We start from the raw sequence: 26,951 nt of genomic DNA on the forward strand, positions 1-26,951 counted from the left end.
CAATAAAAACACTCAACAAACCAGGAATAGAAGGAAACTACCTCAACATAATAAAGGTCAAATATGAAATGTCCATAGCTAATATCATACTCAACAATGAAAAACTGAAAGTTTTTCCTCTAAGATTAGGAACAAGGAAGGCAAGGATGCCCACTCTTATCACTTCTATTCAACATGGAGCTCAAAGTCTTAGCTAGAGCAATTATTAGGCAAGAAAAGGAAAGAAAAAAGAAATCCAAACAGGGAAGGAAGACGTAAAAAACTGTAAACCTCTGTTCACAAGTGACATGATCATATATGCAGAAAACCCTAAAGATTCCACATCCACACAAAAAGTGTTAAAACTAATAAATGATTTCAGCAAAGTTGCATAATACAAAATCAACACACAAAAATCAGTTTTGTTTCTATATACTAACAACGAACAATCAGAAAAGGAAATTAAGAAAACAACTGCATTTACAGTAGCATCAAAATGAATAAAATATTTAGGAATAACTTAACCAAAATGGTAAAAAACTTGTACACTGAAAACTACAAAACATAGCTAAAAGAAATAAAAGATACAAGTAAGTGGAAAGATACTCTGTATTCATGGATCGCATCCTATGGTTAGTTACTACTATTGCTCAGCACAGTAATGAAGCACTTTCATCATCACAGAAAGGTCTATTAGACCTTTATATAGAGATGTTATAGAGAAATAATAGTATGATAGAGAACCGCTGTTGTAGAGAATGCTGTTACAGAGAAATCATAGCGTAATAAAACTAGAATACTAACAACAAAAGCAAAAAGCCTCCCCAGCCTGTAAATTATTGTTTTTATTTCCCCACGTTTCCTATTTTTCATATTCCTTACTATTTCTTTGTTGCTATACTGTTTGTGTTTACTAAGTGCAAAGCATATTTTGTCTCAAGTTTCCTTCCATTTCCTAAAATTAGTTTTATTCTGAGTCATTTGCCTTTTGTATAAAGTTTTACTTGGGGGCTGTGCCAATTTTTTTAAAAAATTATTTTAATTCACATCATTTTTTAATGGGAACTTACATTAGTATTCTAGGGCTGCCAAAACAAAAGACCACAAACTGCGCAGTTTAAAACATCAAATATTTATTCTCTCACATTGAGGTACATGCCTTTTATACTCAATTTGTTGAGCATTTTTATTATGAAAGGAAGCTTAACTTTGTCAAATGTTTTTTCTGCATCTATTCAATAATAATCAATCATATGATTTTTATCTTTCATTCTATTAATGTGGTATAACACATTTATTGACTTGTGTAATGTTGAACCCCAAGGATAAATCCCACTTGATCACGGTGTATGATTCTTTAAATGTGCTGTTGAACACAATTCGCCAGCATTTGGTTGAGAATTTTCACATCTACATTCATCAGGAACGGTGAGCGGTAGGTTTCTTGTAGTATCCTAATCTGGCTTTGGTATCAACGTAATGCTGGTCTCATAAAATGAGTTTGGGAGGGTTCCTTCCTCTTCAATTTTTTGGAAGAGTTTGATAAGGACTGGTGTTAATTATTCCTTAAATGTTTGGTAGAATTCACCAGTGAAACCATCTGGTCTTGGACTTTTCTTTGTTGGGAGATTTTTTTTTCCTTTTGTGAGGAAGATCGGCCCTGAGCTAACATCTGACAATCCTCCTTTTTTTGCTGAGGAAGACTGGCCCTGGGCTAACATCCATGCCCATCTTCCTCCACTTTATATGGGATGCTGCCACAGCATGGCTTGCCAAGTGGTGCGTCAGTGCACGCCCGGGATCCGAACTGACAAACCCCAGGCCGCCACAGCGGAGCTTGTGCACTTAACCGCTTGTGCCACGGGACCGGCCCCAATGTTGGGAGATTTTTGATTACTATTTTCAGTCTCCTTACCCATTACAGCTCCATTCAAATTTTCTATTTCTTCACTAGTCAGTCTTGGTAGGTTGTATACATGTTTCTAGGAATTTATCCATTTCTTCTAGGTTAACCAATTTGTTGGTATATAACTGTTCATAGTAGTCTCTTATGATCCTTCATATTTCTGTTGTATCAGTTGTAATGTTTCCTCTCTCATTTCTGATTTCATCTGTGTCTTTTTTCCTTAGGGTAGCTAAAGGTCTGCCAATTTTATCTTTTCAAAAAAACAGCTATTAGTTTCACTCATCTTTATAATATCTCCTTGGTCTCTATTTCATTTATTTCTGCTCTGATATTTGTTATTTCCTTCCTTCTGCTAACTTTGGGCTTAGTATGTTCTTTTTCTACTTCCTTAAAGTGTAGTTAGGTTGTTTATTTGTGGTCTTTTTTCTTAATCTAGATGTTTTTCACTATAAACTTCCCTCTTAAAATTGCTTTTGGTGCCAGCCCCATGGCCTAGAGGTTAAGTTCGGCATGCTCCACTTCGGTGGCCTGGGTTCAGTTCCCAGGCATGAACCTACAAGACTCATCGGCAGCCGTGCTGTGGTGGCGGCTCACATACAAAATAGAGGAAGACTGGCATCGATGTTAGCTCAGGGTGAATCTTCCTCAAGCAAAAAAGAAAAAAAGAGGAAGGTTGGCAGCAGATGTCAGCTCAGGGTGAATCTTCCTCAAAAAAAAAAACAAACAAACTGGTTTTGTTGCATCCCATTTGATTTGATTTCCCTTTTGCTTTCTTTTTTAACCCACTGATTGTTCAGAAGTGTATTTAATTCCACACATCTGTGAATTTTCCTCCTGCTATTTCTAGTTTCATACCCTTGTGGTTGGAAAAGATTTTGAATCTTCTAAACGTTAGGCTTGTTTTGTGACCTAACATATGCTCTATCTTGGAGAGTATTCCATGTGTGCTTGAGAGAATATGTATTCTGCTGATGTTGGGTTGAATATTCCATATATGTCTGTTAAGCCTATTTGGTCTAAGGTATATGTCACATCCAGTGTTTTCTTATTGATTTTCTGTCTAGATTATCTACCTATTATAGAAAGTGGGGGGTATTGTTGAAAGTCCTCAACTATTATTGCACTGCTGACTATTTCTCCCTTAAGATATGTTAATATTTGCTTAATATATTTAGGTGCCCCAAAGTTGGGTAAATATATAATTGTTATATCCTCTTAATGAACCAACCTCTTGTTCATTATATAATGACCTTGTCTCTTGTTAGAGTTTTTGACTTAGAAAACTACTTTGTCTGATATAAGTATAGCTACGCCTGCTCTCTTTGGCTTCCATTTGCATGGACTATCTTTTTACATCTCTTCACTTTGAGCCTACATTGTGCCCTTAAAGCTGAAGTGAGTCCCTTGTAGGCAGCACATAGTTGGATCTTGTTTTTTACTCCAGTCAGCCATTTTTTATTGGAAAATTTAATCCATTTACATTTAAAGTAATTATGATAGGTAAGAATTTACTAAGGCCATCTTTTTTGTTTTCTGGATGTTTTGTAGTCACTTGTTCCTTTCTTCCTCTTTTGCTGTCTTTCTCTGTGAACTGATGATTTTCTGTAGTGGTATGCTTTGATTCCCTTCTCTTTATCTTCTGTGATTCTACTGCAGGTTTTGCTTTGTGGTTACCATGAGGCTTACATAAAACATCTTACAAACATCAACAGTCTATTTTAAACTAACAATTTCAATAACATACAAAAACTCTACTCTTTTACATCTCCCTCGCATGTTTTGTGTTTTTGATGTCATAATTTACCTCTTTTTATATCATGTTACATAAAACATCTTACAAACATTAAGTCTATTTTAAACTAACAATTTCAATAACATACAAAAACTCTACTCTTTTACATCTCCCTCGCATGTTTTGTGTTTTTGATGTCATAATTTACCTCTTTTTATATCATGTATCCATTAACAAATTATTGTATATTTTAATACTTTTGTCCTTTAAACCTTTATTATAGAGTTGAGTGATTTAACACACTACCATATTACATTATTAGAATACTCTGAATTTGATTATATACTTCCCTTTACCAGTATGTCTTATATTTTCATATGTTTTCATGTTACCATCCTTTCATTTCAGCTTGAAGAACTTTCAGCATTTCTTATAAGGTAGGTCTAGTAGTGATGAACTCCCTGAGCTTTTGTTTGTTTGGGAAAGTCTTTATCTCTCCTTCATTCCTGAAAAATAACTTTGCCAGGTAAAGTATTCTTGATTGGCAGGTTTTTTTCTTTCAGCACTTTGAATATATCGTCCCAGTTTCTCCTGGCCTGCCAAGTTTCTGCTGAGAAATTTGCTGACAGCCTTATGGGGAGGGGGGGTCCCTTATATGTGAGTAATTTTTTTTCTCTTGCCGCTTTTAAAAATTTGTGCTTTGATTTTAGACAGTTTTATTATAATATGTCTTGAAGAAGGCCATTTTGGGTTGAAATTTTGGGGTGTAACTTTAGCTTCACGAACTTGGATGTCCAAATCTCTCCCCAGATTTGGGAAGTTCTCAGCCATCATTTCTTTAAACTAGCATTCTGCTCCTCTCTCCTCTTATCCTTCTGGGACTTCAATAATGCATAGATTGTGTCTTTTAATGGTATCCCATAATTCATGTAAACTTTCTTCACTTTTTTTCACTCTTTCTTTTTGCTCCTCTGATTGAATGATATCAAATGACCTGTCTTCTTGTTCTAATTCTTTCTTCTCCTTGGTCAAGTCTGTTATTGAAGCTCTCTATTGAAATTCAGTTTAGTTATTGAATTCTTCAATCTAGGATTTCTGTTTGGGTTTTTTTTTTAATGGTTTCTATTTCTTTGTTGAACTTCTCATTTGTTCATGCATTGCTTTCCTAATTTCTCTTAGTTGTCCGTTTTCTTATAGTTCCCTGAATTTCTTTAAGAGGATTATTCTGAATTCTTTGTCAGACAGTTCACAGATCTCTATTTATTTAGGGTCAGTCATTGGAGTTCTACTAGTTTCCTTTGGTGGTGTCATAGTTCCTTGATTATTCATGGTCCTTGTGGCCCTGCACTGCTGTCTGCACATCTGAACAAGCAGACACCTCTTCCAGTCTTTACAACAGGCTTCAGCAGGCAAAGCCCTTCACCAGTCAACCCATCCAGCGATTCTGGGTAGGCCAGCAGGTGGTGTCTGCAGGCAAGCTTCCTGCTGGAGTCATTGGGTGGGCAGGTGTGGTGCCTGGGTTAGCAGGTGGGCAGGCCTGGTGCTTGTGTACTTGGGGATCATCCTGGTGCCTGGATCTACAGGGGTGGGCCTGGAGCCTGGGTTCACCAGGGCAGGCCTGGTGCTTGATTCTGCTGTGATGGGCCTGGGACCTGGTTCTGCAGGGGTGGACCTGAATCCTGGATCCACAAGGACCAACCAGTGGATGGGCTGAGAACCAATAGGGTGGGCTTAGCATCTGGGTCTATGGGGGCTGGTCTAGTACTGGGAAGGGCCAGGGGTCTGGATTTACCAGAGCCAGCATGGAAGCTGGGCCACAGGGGCCAGCCTGGCGCTAGGGCAATCCTGAAGCCTGTGGCTGCAGGAGTTGGCCTGTAACCTGGGGCCTTAGAGGCTGGCATGGAGATTGGATCTGTGGGGCCATTCTAACGTGGAAGCAAGCCAGGAGCCTGGGTACATGGGAGCTGGTCTCAAGGCTGGGACCATGGGGGCTGGCTTGGTGCTGGGGTGGGCTGGGAGCCTAAGTTCACAGAGCTGGCATGGAGTCTAGGTCCACAGGGGCCAGCGTGGAGCTGTAGTAGGTCAGGGACCCAGGACCATGGTAGATGGCCTGGTGCTGGGCTTAGCTGGTAGTCTGGGTTCAGGGGCACTGACTGGAGCCAGGGGCCATGGGAGCCACTCAGGGTTACAGGAGCCTCATACTGTGGGAGCCACCTGGGGCCATGGGAGCTAGCCAGTGCTGAGGTAAGCAGAGACATTAGGTTCATAGGAACCTCCTGGGAGCCTGGTGCCACAAGAGTTGATGAGCACTGGGGTAGGCCAGGAGCCTGGGTTCACAGAAGTCCATTAGGAGCCCAGGGCCACGGGAGCCCGCTAGTGCTAGGATGGATTAGGGGCCTGGGTTTGCAGGGACCCTCTGGGAACTTGGAGGTGAGGAAACTGCCTGGAGCTGCAGGAGCTGCCTGTCCACTGGGGTGAGACAGGATCTGAGTTCACAGAAGCAAAACTGATGTTTTGGCAGGGGATGAGAACCAGAAATTCCTATGCTGCCATTTTGCTCCAATGATGAAATCTTATATACTCTGACAATATGGTGTACAACTGCTAATCTTCAATAATTAAAGACTTTCAGAGACTTAAAAATTAAGGTTTGAACATATGGTTTAAATCTTCTTATTGCTTAAATAAAATGTGCTTGACCAACTAAAGTTGTCAGAGCATTAATTTTCTTAAGTGGTTGATTAGTAGGCTAGTATGAATAAGAATTCTCAGTTGGCACAAATCAGAGTATTTACATTTGGGCAACTAGGTTATAATGTGGAATATTACTCCCATTTGTGGTTTACTATTCCAGTGGTGTGAAAGTTAATCTCAAACTCCTTAAGGAACTTAGAGTCTAACTGGATTATATACAATTAAATGTTCTTTTAGATGTGAAGACAAATTGCCAGACTATTATTATATGAAATCATGTCAAAATACTTGCTAGATATATGAATAGAATATACAAATATATGCATATATATTAACATGGATCCATCAGTAGTTTCTATATTTACTCATGTTCAAAAACTAATTATTGAGTATATACTATGGCCAGGTACTATCTTAGGTTCTAGGGTTATATCATTGAACAAAATAAAGTCTCTACCATTAGAAACTTATGTCTTATGTCAGGAACATAATATTTCCATTTTATTCTTATAATATCTACAAAAAGCACTCACTAGTAACATCTTGAGAGAATTTCAAAATCTCAGGGCTTTCAACTAAAAGTAGTGAGGGGCAGAAAGAGCCCTACAGTCAAAGAGATGCCCTCTTCTAATCATATGCAGGCATATGGCTTTATGACAGTTGAGAGAATAGACTAAGCACTTGTTTCAGGTTAGGTATTGTGCCAATAGTGCTTCATTGGACTCTTGCTACATACTGCAAACCACAATTATTAAAGTAATTATTTTAGTGCTGGTAATCATAGTGTACTACAATCTAGGTTAGGTGGCAAACAAATTTACACAACATTTCATTACTAATGGATTTTTTTTTAAAACATGCATTAGTGTTTTAGGACATAGGCAAACAAGAAAATATCAAAGATTTATCGAAAAGCAAAGTTCTACAGTGTGTCTTGAAGTCAGTAAACAAGTATCCAATCTCCTACACCTTCAGCAAGCACTTTGTAATTGACTTAAGAATAATCAGGGGCCAGCGCAGTGGCACAAGCGGTTAAGTGCGCGTGCTCTGCTGCAGTGGCCCGGGGTTCCCCAGTTCGGATCCCGGGCACGCACCAACGCACCCCTTGTCAAGCCATGCTGTGGCGGCGTCCCACATAAAGTGGAGGAGGATGGGCATGGATGTTAGCTCAGGGCCAGTCTTCCTCAGAAAAAAAGAGGAGGATTGGCATCAGATGTTAGCTCAGGGCTGATCTTCCTCACCAAAAAAAAAAAAAAAAAAAAAAAAGAATAATCATAAAGATCTTTACATTAAAAGGATTTAAATTATATCCCAAGGCAGAAAACTATCCTAACACATTTCTAAGATATTTAAATTTAAAATATTCAAAAAGGTATTTGGATATCAAGACCTTTAGGATCATTATAAAAACAAATTAGTAATACCATATTCCCTTAATCTTCCACTTAATTGGCATTTATTTTTGGTCTTTTTAATAATTTGCAGTGTAATGCTGTTCCCCTAAGCTAAGTGTTTAGATTTAATTCCTATATGCTTAATTTTCTTATTCATGCATAAAGCTTACTTGAATCATCAGACTACAATACACTGACAGTTTCACAGTGTCAAACTATAAAAACTAGCTTGGCCAGTCTATCTTGGAAACTGGGAAACAAGTATTGTACCCATTCAACAAACGACATTGTATACTATTCTACCTATATGCTTTCAAGTAATATTCTCAGATTACAGGGCAAAATCTCTTCTCTTTTGCCCTCTTATCTACACTTCTTCTCTCATAGTGACTCTGCAAAAAAATGTAATAATATATTCTGATAATAAGATGTGCTTATTCTGATATTCTGATAATAAGATGTGCTTATTTTTCCTCCTCCCTTTCTCATCACTAGATTTCAACCAAAAATATTATCTTTCTTACTGTTTACCTTTCTGCTGTTAGGTATATTTCCGATTTTAAATGCTACTGACTCCTAGTTATCACACAAGAGACAACTAGCACACTTAGCACACTTGTTCAAGCTCCCACATTCTTTCTCCTTTTCCTTGTGAACTTGTTTGTTGTTTCTTCATTAGTGTACATAGCAGACTAGGATCTGCTCAAATACTGCTCAAACTAAGACCTCTCTGTCCATCCAACTGAAAATTGTAAACACTGCCCTACCCGCACAACTAGTTCATATACTCCAACCCGCTACAGCATGATTTGTTTTTCTCCATAGTACTAATGACCATCTAATATATATTCAACCTATTAGTTTCTCATCTAGTTTCCCCCAGTTGGAATATAAGCTCCCCAAGGGCAGGGCTTTTTGCCTACTTTTTTCACTGCTGTAACACCAGCAATTAGAACAGTGCCTGACACCCCCTAGATGCTCAATAAGTACTTGCTGAATAAACAGGATAAAGTCCACTATTAAAAGTATAGTCAAAAACTATAAAAGCATTCTGAGACAACTTACAAGCCTAAATGAATGGAGAGGTATATTGTGTTTGTGGATCAAAAGACTCGGTATTGTTAAGCTGTCACTTCTCTCTAAAATGATCTATAGATTCAGTACAACCAATCACAATCCCAGTAGCCATTTTATATAAAGTGACAAGCTAATTTTAAAATTCATATGAAATAAAAGGAAATCTAAAAAAGCCAAAACTGTTCTGAAAAAGAAGTACAACATTGCATGACTTCCGTTACTGGATTTCAAGTTACAATAATCAACATATTAAGGTACTGATATAAGGCTAGACATATAGTTCACTACATAAAATAGAGAGTTCAAAAGAACATCCACACATATATGTTAACTGATTTTGACAAAAGTGGCAAGGTAATTCAGTGGAGAAGGGATAGTGTTTTCTCAACAAATGGTGCTGGAACAACTCTTCTCTATGTGAGAAAAAAATTTTCATAAAGAATCTCAGTGCATTCTTCATACCATATATAAAAATTAATTTGAAATGAATCATAAACTTAATAACAAAAGCTAAAACTATAAAACTTCCATAAGAAAACATGAGAGAAAATCTTTGAGATAAATACTTCTTAGATAGAACACAAAAAATATTAAACATAAAAGAATGAATTGATAAACCGGATTTCATCAAAATTTAAAACTTCTCTTCAAAGACACCATTAAGGAAGTATTTAAAACTTCTCTTCAAAGACACCATTAAGGAAGTAAAAAGGGAAGCCATAGATTGGGAGATAATTTTCACAATTCTAATATTCGATAAAGAATATATCATATCGGGGCCGCCCGGTGGCACAAGTGGTTAAGTGCATGCGCTCCACTTCGGCGGCCCAGGGTTCGCAGGTTCAGATCCTGGTCACGCACCGACGCACTGCGTGCCAGGCCATGCTGTGGCGGTGTCCCATATAAAGTGGAGGAAGATGGGCACAGACGTTAGCTGAGGGCCAATCTTCCTCAACAGAAAAAGAGGACTGGCATCAGATGTTAGCTCAGGGCTGATCTTCCTCACAAAAAAAATAAAATAAAATAAAATAAAATAAAATAAAATAATAAACTTCCTTTAAAAAAAAAAGAATATATTATTTATATATTAAAGGAAAAAACCTCTTACAACTCAATAATAAGCAACCCATTTTTTTTCAAATGAGCAAAAGATTTGAGCAGACACCTCACAAAATAAATATACGAATGACCAATAAGCATATGAAAACAGCACAATATCATTAGTCAGGAAAATGCAAATTAAAACCACAATGAGATATACCACTACACAACTGCTAGAACATCTGAAATTCAAAAACTCTTGACAATACCAAGTGTTGACAAGAATGGAGAACAACCAAAATTCTCAGACATTGCTGAAGGGGATGTAAAGTGGTACAGCCACTTTAGACAACAGTATGTCGGTATCTTATAAAGTTAAACATACAATTACCATACAACCCAGCAATTCTATTCCTAGATGTTTGCCCAAGTAAAATGAAAACACATGTCCACAAATGTTTAGCAGTTTTGTTCATAAGAGCCAAAAACTGGAAGCAATTCAAACATCCACCAACTGATAGTTGTAAGTAAATTATGTCATATCCCATACAACGGAATAGAATTCAGCAATAAAAAGAGACAAACTACTGACCGAGACGAGCATAAAAGCATTAAGTGCAAGCCAGACCCAGAAGACCACATACAGTATGATTACTTTTATATTACACTGCAGAAAAGGCAAAACTGTATTAAGAGAAAGCAGATTAGTGGTTGGTAGGCAAGAGAGAACTTTTCAGGGTAACAGGAATTTTCTGTATCTTGATTGTGGTGGTAGTTACAAGAATGTATATGTTTGTCAAAACTCAATCTGTACACTTACATTGGGTGAATTTTAATATATATAAGTTATACCTCAATAAATCCAATTTTTAAAAAGTATACTAGGTCAAAACCTAAACTCCAACTACCTAATACCTAAAAGAAGAATACTTAATATAAAATAGTTCATGAAAATTGAGTATTCTGTGCAGCTTTAAAAAATAATAGGGAATTGTCCATACCCGGGTGGGATGGAATAGTTTGCAGCAGGCCAATATTCTTGCTGAGAACAACTGGGAAAGTAAAATAAATTACAAAAATTATATTTTTAAAGGCAGCAGAGAGATATGGAAGAATGGGGAACAAGATGGTCTAAAACTCCAGAGAAGGGGGAATCTTTTAAAGGTGTTCAGATGATCTGCAGTTGTCTTTGGGCATTTCCTGATTGAGAGCATGGGCTGGTGGCTGAAAACTGAGACTTGGCCTGTGCAGAACATTGATGCTGAGGAACTCAGAAGCCAAGAGAGTTTTTGATGTTCACAATGGGCTGGAGTAACAAAATTGGGAGACTGTACAGGGAGTTCAAGCTCAAACCTACTTTCTCTCCCAGGACATTTGCTTAATTTTAAACCTGTGCAGGGTAAGAGGCTAAATAGTTCATTGAAAAACTTTGAAAAGCAAAGTGAAATTTCCCACCTTTGCCATTGCTAAGAGGACAAAAACCACCAAGCTTTGAACTGAAAATCCTGGAAGACCATGCCCTACAAATAAGGCAAATAAGAAGAGTATCACCAAACTACTAAAATAGCAATCCACATAAATTAAGATGATTGGTTCCCTATTCTATCTGCCTAGAAGAAAAGGTAAACCCCATCTGGCAGAACATACTTGGTAATGCTTGCTTTATTTTGCTTTTAAATTCACAATGTCTGGCATTCAACCAAAAATTACAAGGCATAAACAAAACAATCAACTAACTTGACCTAACTGAGATTTACAGAACACTCCACCCAAAAAGAGTCAAATACATATTCTTTTTCAAGTGCATATGGAACATTTACCAAGACAGACCATATTCTGGGCCATAAAACAAATCTCGATAAATATAAAAAGATCTAAGTTATATAAAGTATATTCTTCTTTCATCACAATGAAATTAACTTAGAAATAACAGAAAGATCTCTGGAAAATCCTCAATTATTTGGAAACCAACACACTTCTAAATAATCTGTAGGTCACAGAAGACATCAAAAAAGATATTAGAAAGTCTTTTGAGCTAGACGAAAATGAAAAAATATATATCCATATCAAAACTTGTAAGCAGTACTTAGACAGAAGTTTATAGCATACCTATAATAGGGGGAAAAAGTCATAAATTAATGACCTCAGCTTCTACCTTAAGAAACTAGAAAAAGAAAACAAACTAAACCCAAAGTTGAAGAAAGAAAATAATAAAAGATCAGAGTAGAAATAAGGAAATAAAAAAAGAAAACTAGAGGATATTGCTTAAATGAAAAGCTAATTCTTTGAAAACTTCAATAAAATTAATAAATCTGTAGCCAGACTAGTCAGGAAAAAAGAAAGAAGACAGAAATTACCAATATCAGGAATGATATTGAATCTCTACAGATTTATACAGATATTTGACTCACTAAAGAGTCTAGATATATTTAAAGAATGAGAATATTACAAATAACTTTACCAATAAATTCAACAAGTTAGAGGAAACGGACAAGTTCCTTGAAAAACTTGGCAAGCAAGTGAAGAGACTGAACCATACAACCACATGACCAATAACCAATAGGAAAACAAACAATATAAGCAGACCGACGGATGATGCACATATTGGAATTAATAGACAAGCATTTAAATAACTATAATCAATATGTTCAAGAGATTGGAGTCTATTAAAAATCTATAAAATAGAATTAAATGGATGTTCTAGCACTCAAAGTTACAACGTAAAATTAAGAACACAATATATTGGTTTTGACAAAAGAGAAGATGGTATACTGGAAGATAGGTCAACAGAAGATATCCAACCTGAAGCATAGAGAGAAAAAAAAAATTTAAGAGACATGGAATATGATCATTGAGTTGTAACATATGTTTAAATTAGAATCTGAAAAGGAGAAGAGACGGGCAGGAGCAATATTTGAAGAGATAATGACAGAGAACTTTCCAAAACTAAAAGGCATCAAGCTACAGATTCAATAAGCTCTAAGAACATAAAATGAAATACTCATAAAGAAAACCACATCTCAACACATCATAGTCAAACTGCTAAAAAACTGAGACAAAAGAGAAAATCTTAAAAGTAGCCAAAAAAAAAAAAAAGACATATTATTCTGAGCAAAACTATAAGCTGATACAATACCTTCAATAAGACTGGTGGCTGACTTCAACAGAAAGCCAGAAGACAATGAAATATTTTTTAAATTTAGAAAGAAAATAACCACCAACTTAGACCTATATACCCAGGAAAAATATACTTCAAAAAAGAAGGTGAAATTAAGGAATTTTCAGACAAACAAAAATGAAAAAATTCACTGTTAGTACATAGGCTAGTATTAAAATATATAATAAAGGAAGCTATTCACACAAGGAAAATGATCCCAGACAGAAACACAGAAAGGCGGGAAGGAAGAGACCTGGAAAGAGTAAATATGAACAAATATTAACTGTCTAAAACCATACTAATAATGTCTTCTGGAGTTTAAACTATGTACAAATAAAATGTAGAATCATAATAATGCAAAAAGGTTGCAGTACAAGTTAAAGTGTAAGAAACTGGCATTACTGGGGAATGGTAAAAGTAGTAATTTGTATTATGACAGTAAGTCAAGTATGCCTGTTGCAATCTGTGGTATATGGCTATAACTAACAAGTTAATAGCAGGGAAGATGGAATAAAATAATTTGATTAACACAAAAGAAAGCAAAATAGGAGGGATAGAAAGGAATATAAAACACATGACTCAGACAAGTCAAAGTTGATGGTAAACAACTATTATCAGCAAAAATGTAAATGAACTAATAAATACTCAAAGTAAAAGACTAACATTAGATAAATTAATGAAAATCTGTATTTATTCACAAGCAAAGACATCCAGAAAACATCATGAGAAAAAGAAAGTAGTTTGCAAAACTGCACATATTCCACTTGATAAAAAATTGTAACATGTATGTACACACACACACACACACACACACAAATGCCTCACAAAATGCTGAAAAAACATTAGGAGGGATTTTCCCTGAGATTTTTGGTGATTTTTTTTCCATTATAGATGTTCTTTGTGCTTTTGGTATTTTAATTCTTTTCTAAGGACCAAGACTCATTTTTATAAAAACCACAAAACTATTTTCAAAAGAAAAAATCAGATTACAAATTTTAATCATGATCAGCTCCAACAAAGTAACAGACTTACAGAAAAACAGAAGAATGTCATCAAGTCTAAAAAGAAGCTAAACAATACAAACTTAATTCACACAATAAACTCTACTGGTGAAACTAAAACACCTTCATAATTACAAATACATATCATCACCATTTCTGATGGAGACAAAAATATCAGGTAAGAGTTGGAAACAGAAATAGTTTTTTCCATTAACTAATGTTTCTCTCACTTCTCTTCTTGCTTCTAATAAAAATCTGTGAAATTTCTATTGAACTATATGATAAGCTAAAGTTGTAAAATAAAATTTAAGTCCTAACATTTTTTATTTTAATTTGTGGATTTTTTCCTAAATAATTTCTTCTAATATTATTTCAACTAAAATTTAAGTTTCAACATAGAAGAAACCAGTCATCAGTTTTGTGAATCAAAACTTTACTTGGCAAAGAGATTTCAAAGAAATACACAATACCATGCATCTTAGAAGCATGTTCTAGTACTTTTTTATTCTAAGTCACATAAAAAAGCCAAGTACTCCCAAACTCTCTATACAAATACAAAAATCTAAGCAACTTACTTAAATACATTTAAATTGGGAGCGCCCCACCCCCCAAAAAAGATAAGAGCCATGTTTAGGACATACTATGAAAGTAACAAAACAACAGGAATAATAACATCTACCATTTACTGATGTGATACTCATTGTTCTAAGTAATATGCAAGTATTGTCTCATTTAATCCTCACATGATATTATGAACTAGGATCATCTTCATTTTACAGATGAGAAATTGAGGTAACATTTGTCCAAGGTCATACAATGAGCTAGCAATAGAGCCAGGATTTGAATGGCAAGCAGGCTAGCTATAGAGCCTTGCACTCTTAATCATTACACCATGCTATAAATATAAGTAACTGAGACTTCGTTAAAGTAGTTTGCTGCCTTTGTTATTAAGTTTCAGTCAATAAATAATAAGAAGCTTTATTAGAATAAAACCAGATATTTTAATAATCTGTCACGTCACTGAGAATAAATAGAAGAAATAATAAACACCTAAAAACTTCCTAGTTTCATGACATAAGAGAAAAAAGTGAAAGACAGTCACTATCAAAAGTAGTATTCATAAAAACCTGGGAAAATGTGTAACTTCCCAAAATAGACCAGAGAAGACGCATTAAAACTACTGCATTAAACTGTAAGATCATTATCTATTTTCTCTTGAAAATAGTTTAACACAACAGTTTTTCTCCCCAATTTAAACTGGAGGATACAAATATCTAGGAGTTGAACACAATGTCACAGAAACCCTACATGAAGCTAATGTCAATTCTTTGGGTGATAAAGGATTCTTTCTTGAGATTTAGATTTTCCTTTTAAGAAAGTATTTTGGAGCAATCAAAAAAACTCTCTGTTGAACTTAATCCACTGTAAAAAAAAATGTTATAGCTCAAATTTTAATTGTGTGTGTAGACTCCTTCATAGATTCCCACCCTACTTAGAAGGCTTGATCAAGAGCATTGCTATCCAAATGATTTATGCTCATGAAATGCAAAGGTAGTTTAATACAATTCAAAGTAGAACATACTTTATAAAATATACCATTATAAAAATCTTGGATTCACTTTATTATGAATCATCACTAGATAATTTATTAAATACTTATGGCATATTTTTTCAACAGAAAGCACAAAATTTGTCTAATCTGGATATTAACACAAATTCAGTATTATTCTCCTTGAATTCTAATTCTTCAGAAGACTACCCTATTGAAATTTTTTTCAAGTATCAACTCTACCTGATTACTAATGCTGTCATTTCTAAAAGTAACACCATTATTTATTATTTTAAAAATTGAAAACTTAAGTGTCCAACAGAAAAAGACAAGTAAACTATTACACAAACATAGATGTGAATACTACATAGCTATTACAAAAAATACTGACATAAAAATGTTCAAGAGTCACTGTTAAGTCAACAGTTTGCACTACAGTGGATGCATTATGAGCCCGTTTGTAAATATCATGTGTCTATAAGTGTACATGTACTTATATATTAGCTAAAGAAAACGCAGGAAGAAGACATGCCAGAAGCTTAACAATGGCATCTCTTGGTGATGGGATTTCCAGTGAAATTTTAAAATTTTAATTCATGCTTTTCTTCGTGTTTCCCAAGTTTTCCACATTGGGGATGCGCTATTTTTATAACTGGGGGGAAAGAGATTAAGAAAGAAATAAAGGCAACTATTTACATTAAAGCCATATTTTAATACAAATGATAAATTCTTAGCTAGCCATATAGCTTAACCCTCATTGGTACAACTCCCATTTGTGTTTTTGTTTTAAATACAAAACCTTCGAACATAAATCAACCTGTATTTTCATTTTCCACTCTTTTGGTGAGAAGTACAAATTTAAATACCTGATTAAACGTGAACTCTTTGAAAAAGATGGGAATTTTTGTCTTACTATTTGACCTTACTAATGTAGAAATGAAAATATTTTATTTCTTTTCAGAAATATTTTCATATTTCTGAAAAATAAAAGGTAAATCACACCCTAAAGAGTATACTATAAAAGTCAAAAGTGATTCATAAAAATTTGTCTTTTTTTTTTTTTTTTTTTACAAGCAATTTCTTTCTATAGACTTCTAGGTCTTAAAATAAGCAGAATTACATCTTTGTGAAATATACACCTAAAACAAGTGATAACTCAAGAGTTGACACTATACTTATGAGGAGGAGTTTAGGTAATTTAACATTTACATAATTGAAAACATGGAGAAAAACAGGAGTCTCTTATCCACCTACTTCACAGAAGCTACATCTAACAAAGCTATAAAAATGACTAACAAATGGCTGTAAAGCAACCTGCAAATATAAATGCCATTGTGATAATTACAGTCAATTAGTAAGAATTAAATTGCCCTGACACTTAAAAATATTCTATAAATAATTCATACAACTCCATCTAGAATTTTAGACTCAGAAAAGGAGAAAATGCAATGTCCACTGGTACAATGTCCACAAGAAACTACACTTAAAAAAAAACATTTTACTTTATGCATCTGCAAAGACATGGAAGGAAATAGACACAAACAATAAAAGGTAGCTTTGCTATAATGTGGAACTTCGATTTTTCACAATGCTGTTGTTTGCTTTAATAATTTAAAATATTTGCAGCAAATAAATATTTTATTTGACACAGCACTAAAAGTAAAAATGTTGGAGAGAGGGTACATTAAATATGTGCTTTGAGGAAAGGAAATGAGATAAGAAGAAACAATTTACTTTTAATACTAACACTGCCTGACACATTAGATGGTAGACAATAGCTAACTGACAAAATTAAATTTCCTAATTTAATACTTCTAACAATCTTGAAATCTAAGAGAGGCTGTATTATAATTATCAAATAAAACATCAAATGGCTCTTTCCTGTAGGACAGAATAAAAACAAACAAAAAAAGCAACTATCAATTAGTCTCATAATGCCTGCTATAAGGATGCAACTTAACTCCTTACTTCCTTGCTCCTTAAGAACTAAGATTTGAGCTAAGTTTGTTCTATCCTTTCTTAACTATTTAAAAGATTGAGATATATACTCTCCCTCCAAACCCCATACCCGCATAAATAAAAAGTTGGAAATAGTCTCACCCTTAAAAATCTTTGTTTTTCTTCTGGAATCTATCATTTCCTATCTTGTGTTATAATCATTATGTACATGCTCTTTTAACCATACTAGATTTGAAACCCACTGAGGGCAGCGTCATTCATCCTGCATCTTTCTATGCATCTCATATAGCTTAGTAAAGAGTCTTGATTAATACTCTGAAATTTCTGCAGACTCTATCAGCTAAAAAGAATTAAGCTTGGCAATTCTTTGTAGCTTGGTTTAAAAAAAAAAACAACCCTCTGGAACTACTAGAAAGGTAGTGTTCTCTCTGCAGGGGAGGATAGGGGGTAGGTGGGAGTGTGCATACAACCTGTCTGCTGTCAGTTAAGCACAAACCAGACCAAAAGGCCTCCTCTCCCCATTTCACTTCAAAGGCTGATTTCATCCAAGTCAATCAGTGTCTCTTAGTTAAGGACAGAGTCCGCCTACATTCTCTTCAGAGAAGAGGCTGAGGTAATCTAGGGGGCTTTCCAGGGGTGTGCGAGTACAGGAGAATAAAATCAAAGTTTCACCTGTGAGCTACTGACCAGGTCAAAACCCAAAGAAAATTCTAGAATGTGGACTCTAAAGAGCCCTCTAAAAGCCATGGAATCCAAATCTTTCAGCTGAATTCAATCTACACCAGAAAAAGCTCACACCAGTAACACCTCATTGCAAACTCTATAAATGCACCCCAAACCGACCGGCACCACACAAGTGAAAAGATGAGTATGTCCTAAGGTGTATACCACATGTTAAACTTTCTGACACACTCCAAGTTATTCCCTGTGCTGTGAGTAGTAAGAGAGTCCACAGTAGAGGCAAACTGGCAGATCAGAGAATCAATCAAAGCAATTAAATTTTAAAGATTGAAAAGTCTATGTTTATAAATGCACAGAAAAAGATCTAGAAGGTTATACAACTGTGTTAACAGCAGTTATCTCTGGGAAGGGATATGAGATAGAAGTGAAAGTGTGCAAAGGAGGTTTTCACTTATATATACATTGTATTGTTTTACTTTTTCATGGGCATCAATTTACTTCTGTTTAAAAACAAAATTTTAAGTAAAATTTTATTTTTTCAAAAAGACTGAATAGACCCACACGGAATACAAAGGAAAAATAAATGCCCTTTTGCAAAAGTTTGGCTACTAGAGACCGACAGATGAAAACAGAAATAATACAATTATCCTAGCCTACAAAATAAAAAGGAATACTGCTAACAAAAATGCCCATAAGCAACTGTCACGCACTACTCGACATTCACTACTTTGATTATAAAATATTAGCCACCAGAGGGAGTTTCAGTACCCTCCCCTAAAAATTAGATCCATTCTAACAATCCCCTTTTCGATTTTAACCTAATTTAAAAAGTTAGGCTGACAGAGCCAAAAATTCTTAATACAATGTTTCCAGCAATTCATAAGTCATAAAAAATTTTTAGTTTTTTGCACCAATAGAACACTGCCTCTCAGTTTTATTTTAAATTTTTCATAAGAACTATATAAACACAGATAAATTTACATTTCACTGAGATTCACATCTGATTTCCTTAAGAGAAAAAAGTTTCCCAATCTGAAAAGCAAACTACCTGGACAATTAATTCTATTATCATTTTAATGGAGTAGTCATATTCTCCATGACAACTCTGGGGCTAAAAAATGAAAAAGCAAAATTTTATACAACTATGACGCCTGAAAAAAGAGGAAAGGGGGACACAAACTATCCTCTGAAAACAGCATAATCCAGCCATAATACCCAATGTAAAAACAATGTCATATATTTTAGCAAAGCACAATACAACTAAACATCTTTAAAAGTTAAATCTGTCTGTGACTTCAGCATCTTAAAAATTAAAGTATAGCCAAACATCCCAAACCTTCTTTCGATTTTAGTTCATTTTTCTAAAAGATATTAAGAAAAATCATATTGAAAACGGCCAAAATCACCAAAAATTAGGGAAGAGAGACAAGCAGACAGACAAAAGGCACACAGCAAATCTTTGGAGGGAAGGGTTTTGGAGGGGGGAATTTTTGTTTAATCTGGTTTATGAATCCATAATATAGTCACAAAAATTTTAAAATATAAAGACACAGAGTGTACATCTCATTTCCCACCCTCCCCTCATCAGGCTACTTCCCCCTCTCCCCCACCACTATCAGTTTTCCAGTATCCTCCCAGAGTTTCTTTATAGAGAAGAGCAAACGCAAGTTTATACTCTTATTCCACATCCCCACTTCACGCATAAAGCAGCACATTCTTCACACCGTCCTACACCTTGTTTCTTTCACTTTATAACATTTTTGGAGATCTTTCCATGTCAGTACACAGAAAGCTTCCTCATTCTTTTTTTCAGAGCTAATCATGACTGGTTCTACCACAACTTTCATCTATAACCTTTAATGACGTTCTGTTCCGTCGACTACTTAACACCTAAGTTAGCTTCCTTCCCCCAACCAGATTCTAAAACAAACCAGATTTGAAGTACCCCAAGGGGCCACTTTCAGAAGCAACTCATTATCTGAGTTATATCCTTTTCAGGACGTTTGTTTTTCAGGCAGGTGGAAGGAAAACATGCCACAATTTTCTCCTCTTATCACTTAAAATAAAGCTACATATTAGAATGAAATCTTTAAGTGAAATTACCTTGTTTTGATTTGGGGGATCCGCGTAACAGTTAAATCAACAATGACTGTAAAAGTTTCTTTACTTCTTGTGCTTTTCTTTCACTGCAAAAGAAAACATTTGACTTTTTTTTTAAAAGAGGCTAGAAAACCTTCAAGTCGTGTAGCATGGCATTCTAACAGCAAGACACCACCACCTGAGTCGATCTTTCACCCGCCAGGTCGAGGCCGAGACTTGTTATCTTTCAGGATTCTGCTCACTACTGCCAACAGGACGACGTTTACACCGGGGAAACCACACTCAAGAATATAATCTCTGCGACGCAACGTGCTGGAAATGACACACCGGGGGGCATAGCGCCGGGACCAGGTACAGAGAGTCGGGCTCCGCCGGCGGAAAGGGCTCTTGCAAAGCCAGATGCGGCGGGGACAGGGAGCGCGGAGCGCGGGGCGGCGGAAGGAAGGCAGACCCGGCGCCGCGCGGGGAGCCCTCGAACCGGCGCCGCCGCTCGAGCCGGCCGCGGGCCCCCCGGGGACCGAGCCCCGGAACCACGGCCACTAACGGAACCAGCCCAGGGGCGGCGGCGGCGGCCGCTCGGACTGCAGACCGCGGCGCCCGGGCCGGGCGCCGGGAGGGCGGGGGTTCCCCGGAGGAGCTGGCCGCCCCGGAGCCCCATTGGGCGCCGCTCCAAACGTGCCCGCGTTGTGACAGGAATAAAGTGGGTCACAAGGCCTAGCGGGTCCCCAGCGACAGCCCTCTTGACACCGGGTCTCCGGCGTTGCCGGCCGCGCTGCCGCTGAAATCGGCCCCAGCCCCGGGAAGCGCTCCGACCAGCCGCGCCGCCGTGCACCCCAATCCCGCCCCTGCCCCGCAGGTAACCCCAGCTGCCCTGGAGGGTCCCTCAGCCAGGGCGGGCCTCCGCCCCAACTCCCAGGAAAGGACACACTAGGGCGACAGGCAAAACTTGGGCTTCAGCTCCCGCCTTCGCTCCCTTGGCCGCCGCCCCCGGGCCCCTCACACACACCGCCCCCCGCTCCCGCCCCTTCCCCGCGCCCTCACCGTGCGGCTTGCGGCGGCTCCGCTTCTTCCCTCCCCCACCCTGGAGTCTAGCTGCAGTGACTCGGAACCACTACCCCGGCTGCGTCCAGGAGACACCGCGGCTCGCAGCACAGGCAGCACCTGGGCCAGTGAGTGGCGCCCCCACCACCCCCGAAATATTCACCGCTACTGCCGCCGGCTCCTCCTCCCCCTCCCCTCCCTTCCCCTCCTCCACCGGCACCCGGAGCACGCATGCGCCGCCGAGGCAAGCCTACCGGCAGACGTCAGGCCCCGGGCCCAGCCGGTGGGGCGCCACTCACCGGGAGCGCGCACGCGTCGGGGGCCAGATTTCCTTTGCGCTCTCGCCGTCCGCGGTTTCCTTTCTTAAGCCGGTAGCCGCAAGCTGCGTCTGTGATTGCGCTCCCTCCCGGCGCATGCGTCGTCAGTGACCCCCGCGGGCTCCGACGGCAGGCGCTCGGCGTTCGCCCCACCCCTCACTCTCCCTTTCCCCGGCGCGTCTCGGTGCGCATGCGATTTGCCCCGTTAGGCAGCGCGGAGCCGCGGAGGGGATCCCGGGCGCCCGAGGAGACTCCCGCTCTTTTGGGCCGCCGTTCGGTGCGGAGGGAAACGGGGATCTCCCGGGAGCCCCCTTCCCACACTGGTTACTGGAAAGCTGGGGAGGCGGGGCCTGGTGGGGTGCAGAGTGCGGCTGGTCCGGGGAGCGGTAGCGTTTGATTGCGACTGCTTTGGCTTGCACCTCAGATGCAGGGAGCGAGGAGACGGAAGAGCTTCCTGCCGGATGAGGGACCTGGAGGCCAAAACGGGGACCCTCTCTCCCTTGGAAAGCAAATCACTTTGCGACGCCAGGGAATATTTTTCGGGTGTTAGCGGGCGAAAGACTTTTTTCCCCACTCCAGTGACATCACTCACGTTTCCTCTCCTGGGGCTGGGAGAGGGGGGTTGCGAAGATGACTGGACCGCCAGAGACATCTTTGCCCCCTCTCCTGGAGGAGCACGGCCTGGGTCGTTTCTTATTGGTGGGTGGGTCTGGGGAGACGGGACATGAGCCCTTCGCGGGAGAAGGGAGGCAAAAGGAGGTCAGGATGTGTTCATTTGGAGTTTTTATTAATGGAAGATAGGGGACGAAGCTGGAGGGATAAACCAGGACCCTAATTTGCACGGCTTCTCTTGTTAGAAAAACGTGAATAATTCCTGCTTATCTTAGCTGGAAATTACTTCCCTTGATGCTTAAGACACAGACTTGGTCCACATGGGAAAGCACATTTCAATACTTGTAAATTATTGGAAAAGAGGTCTTTACAGTCCGAATTCCTAGTACTTATCGTATTTTAATGAATGTCCTTTGGATTTGAAATAGAAGCCATCTTCTTGTTTCAAAAAATAAACAACTGTTTTGGCTATAAAATCCTCCCTTCAAGGTGACATTCACCTCAGTAAACATTTCAGATTCTTGCCGTATACTCACAGAAACAGAACATCAAAATTGAGGAACTTATTCAGATCCCTAATCCTTCACTTCAGGATTTTTCTGTCGAGAGTGGGAAAGCAGGATTTAACTTACTTCGTCATATAGCAGAAGAGATTTCAGTATTCATTTTTGCCTGCTCAGTATTCATTCCCTATTCTGATAATTTCCTTTGGAGAACTATCTTTTCTTAACTCTCAGTCCATATGGCTGGGGCGGAACTCCAAGAGGAAAGCATATTTGAGTTAATCCTCTGATTTAGGCTGGAGTTACCAAGAGGGGTGCTCTCCCTTTTCCAATGGATTTAATCTAGAAAAATGGAGGCCTGAAGCCATCTTTCCACTCAGAGATTCTAAGGAAGAAAGCAACATGGAAAAAAGCAGATTCAAAGATGGGATTTGGCCTGGAGATGTGTTTGATGCCCTGAATCCAATGTGGACTAGATAACTGTGGAAATTTCAGTCAATAAATTCTTTCATATGTTTGTTTTATTGCTTAAACTAGTGAGAGGTTTTCTGTCACTTGTGATCATGAATCCTAACTGATACTGGTAGCAAGAGAGGAAGCAAGGTTAACATGTAATACTGATAAGGTAGGTTGCAGCCAGACAAGAGGGTTTGAATGCTTTTTCTAGGATGTGGATGTCTGGATTTTATTCTAGAGAAAGTGATCCTCCTCATATTCTACATCATCTGGAACACATGTCTTCAAAAATACCTTTGCCCTTTTTAATGGTTCCATTTCCTCTTAGTCACTAGGATCAAATCATGTTCATCTTTGACTCCTTCCTCTCTCACTTTCTGTATTTAATCATTTACCAAGACCTGGTGATAATCCCGTTTTTCTGCTAAGTCCTCTGCCCCTGCTTGAACATTTCCCACAGTTCAGTTCACAACTTATCATTTCTTCCCCATATTCTCTCCAAGAAGAAAACCATTATCAGATATTTGTAATAACTTTTCCAACTTCCAGATTCCACTTTTGCCTAAAAAATCCTGCCTCATAGTTTCATAGATCCTAAATTTGTCCCCAAGCCTAAATCTTCTCTTTAAACACAATTGTAATGTAATTCAAATGTTCTGTTCATTCCTCCTTATATGCCTTGCTATTATTTAAAGTGAGCATGTCCAACTCCCTTGCCAACTGATTCCCCCAGTTGATGTCTTCATAGAGGCAATATGGCATAGTGGTTAAGAGTACAGAATTTGGAACTAAACTGCCTGGATTTAAATCTCAGCCCCACCACTTAATATCTTCATGACTTTGAGTATGTTATTTCTCTGTTCTTCAGTTTCCTCATCTGTAAAATGAGGATAATAATGATCCCATCTCATAGGATAATTTAGAAGAGACATAAAAGAAAGAAATAGATAGATAGATAGATAGATAGATAGATAGATAGATAGATAGATATGATATAGATATGTATGTGTGTATAATACTACATGGTACATAAGAAATCCCATATTAGTGCTGGCTATTATTAGTGATTTAATGATGTTTCTTTTTGTGTAACTCTTACAGCTCTTTTGCTTAAATTCTTCCCCTAGCTCCCTATGTCCCATCAGTCACAAAGTCCTTTCTGTTCTTTCATAATACCTCTCTCATTCATTCTTTCATTGACAGTCCTAGTTTTACTACCACAATTTAAGGTAAATTGGAACACAGGAAGTTTAAGATATGTATGATAGGGAATATAAGGTAATTTTTTTTCAAAAGAAACCTTCATGGTTTAGTCAATCACTCATATTCTTTCTAGACCCTTTAAAATAGAGGGAAGTACAATAATATGAGGTGGTATTATGGACTTGGTAGTCAAAAGTCTAGGCTTACCCCTGACTAATACTAAGAGACACTGAGCAAGTTAAATAATTTCTCTGAGCTTCAGAGCATTTATCTGTAAAGGTAGAATAATAAGCATCTCAGAGAATTGTGATGATCAAATATAAATTATAAACAGCTACATAAAGGATGAGTGGTAAGGATGCTGATTTTAGATTTTTACAATTTGTTGTTGGAACCCTAGGAATGGTTGAAATGACTCACAAATCTGTAACTCCAGGCTACACCTCTCCTTTGGGCTCCATATACATATGTCCAGTTGCCTACCTGATGTCTCCTCTTGAATCTCACATATCTTGGATGCTCCCTTCAATCTATTCTCCATAGAGCAGCAAGACTATTCTTTTGAAAATATAAATGAAATCACATGTTCCTACTTAAAACCCTTTTATCGTTTCCAATTACATCCAAATTCCTAATCATGGCTGCAATACCCTGTTTGATCTAGCCTCTGCTACCTTTCCAACCTCATCCTACCATGTTCTCCTCTTCTCATAACACTCCCACCCAGAAACTTCTTTCAGTTCCTTGCTAATCTCTCTGTTCTCAGGCTTTGGCATAAGCTGTGCCCTCGCCTGGACCACCCTCCTACCTTTTCTCATGGCTGGCTCCTCCTCAATCTTCATGTCTCAAAGATCTAATTACCCTATTTAAGCAGGTCTCCCTCCCACCTCTTACCTGGCCCCCCCACAGTTATTCTCTATTATTGTGTCCACTGTTTCCTTCATAATACTTATAAGGTTAAATTACACATATATTTGTTTTATATTTGTTTTCTTATCTATTAACTATCTTCCACACCACCATAGGCAAACTCCAGAAGACAAGAACCATGTGTTTTGTTCACAACTATATATGGATCATCCATTTCAATGCCTGAGGTAAATGAATGATTGAATGAATGAATGAGATGAAAGTTAAAACATGCCAGAAGATTTTTAGGAACATCCTTATATCCCAAATTATGATTGTAGGCAGATTATAATCTTGTCAAGAGGTAACCTGGTAACATGTGTTAAAGTACAAACAGGAGATAAACTAAAATCAGTTAGTGAAATATGATGTACTAGTACTGTGTCAGTAATCGAGTATCTAAGGACCCACAAGAATATGCAACACTATAATAGACACAGCTAACACCTTTATAACAGGATGCTGAGAGAGGTCCGAAATAGGGAACAAAGAGCATGAAGTACTCACCTTCTAAATAGTTGCCACCATTTGAGGCCAGACTAAACATTGGGGTCAGGACTAAAAGCTGGACAAAACTGGACCTACTGTAGTCAAAACATCCAACCCCAACTCTCAGGCCATATAAGCAGAACACTTAGGAAGAGGAGGATGAGAGAATCATTGAAGCCATGTGTTATTAGGTTCTTGGAGAGTACGGTGCCTTTTCCTTTCCTATTTATCCCCCACCCCACTTCAAGTTAAGTGAACAAGGCTCCAATAGAATCAGCTGGAGAAACTAGAGGTGACTGTAAGGAGAGAGACTGGCATCTCATCCCCTGGCAGATTTGTTGATATGTCCTGCACCTGCATGAACAGGAGGATAGAAACTTGGAGAGAAACAGCTGGCCAGAGAGTGAGCTGAAGTAAAGCAATGTGCACTCCTACAAGTTGGCATGGCTGGGTCCATTGATGCTGTGTAGAAGATAGTGCCACCAAGATTTGAACCCTCTTGACATATAAGGGGAAAGACAGTCTAGCAGCAAGAGGCTGGGTATACTTCTAGGAGTGGGAACTGAGAGAGATTGAAAGAGAGAGAGCTGCAGACTGATCTCCCATGTCAAGGAACTGTGCAGTGGAGAGGCGGCCTCAGAGTTTCTAGGAGAACTCAACGTGCACACGAAAGAGTGTACATTTAGATGCAACATGGATTGTACTTACCCAGTTAAGAGAAACGTATCCCTTTCTTCCCTAATCTCCCTTCCAGTCCCCAATACCAGAGGGAATGGGCCTTGAAAAGAGAGGGAAAGAACTTGTTAAAAACAAACCAGCTTCCATCTGCAGAGTTCCTGAGTCACAAGCTCAGCTAGAAAACGCTTGCCTTAGAACTGAGATTGGAGTTTTAAACCAGACAGACGTTTAATAACCAAGAGTATGAAAGAAGAGTTAAAAAATATGCTCAAGATGTCTTTAAGGTATTTGCTACCCAGTGCTGCTCAATCACCCAAGGATCTAATTAAAACTAAAATCCCAATTCAGTTAGTCTGGGTTGGGGCCAGAGATTCTGCATTTCTAACAAGCTCCCTGGGGATGCTGCTGATTCTAGGACCACGCTTTGACAAACAAGTCACTATAAAGTAGGGAAGGGAGCTTCAACAGAGCAC

At 38.2% G+C, this 26,951-nt stretch overlaps 1 protein-coding gene across 10 annotated transcripts in view; it reads right to left on the bottom strand.

The window, feature by feature from the left end:
- CLOCK (clock circadian regulator) overlaps window positions 1-21,735 on the bottom strand; it is a 119,788-nt gene extending 98,053 nt beyond the window's left edge. For 7 of the 10 annotated variants that reach the window (XM_087434342.1, XM_014787441.2, XM_087434341.1 and 4 more), the window contains exons 1-2: window positions 21,611-21,735; window positions 20,274-20,356 (exon numbers count right to left, since the gene is read on the bottom strand). The gene's annotated coding sequence lies outside the window, so the exon portion shown is untranslated. Of the gene's footprint in view, window positions 1-20,273; window positions 20,357-21,311; window positions 21,407-21,610 lie in introns of those variants that run through there. The other 3 variants (XM_087434343.1, XM_014787437.2, XM_087434337.1) reach the window with 1 other exon arrangement.
- Window positions 21,736-26,951: the final 5,216 nt, after the last annotated feature.

This window comes from Ceratotherium simum, chromosome 8, assembly GCF_057802395.1.
Source record: "Ceratotherium simum simum isolate JZ-2026a chromosome 8, ASM5780239v1, whole genome shotgun sequence".
Taxonomy (NCBI): domain Eukaryota; kingdom Metazoa; phylum Chordata; class Mammalia; order Perissodactyla; family Rhinocerotidae; genus Ceratotherium; species Ceratotherium simum.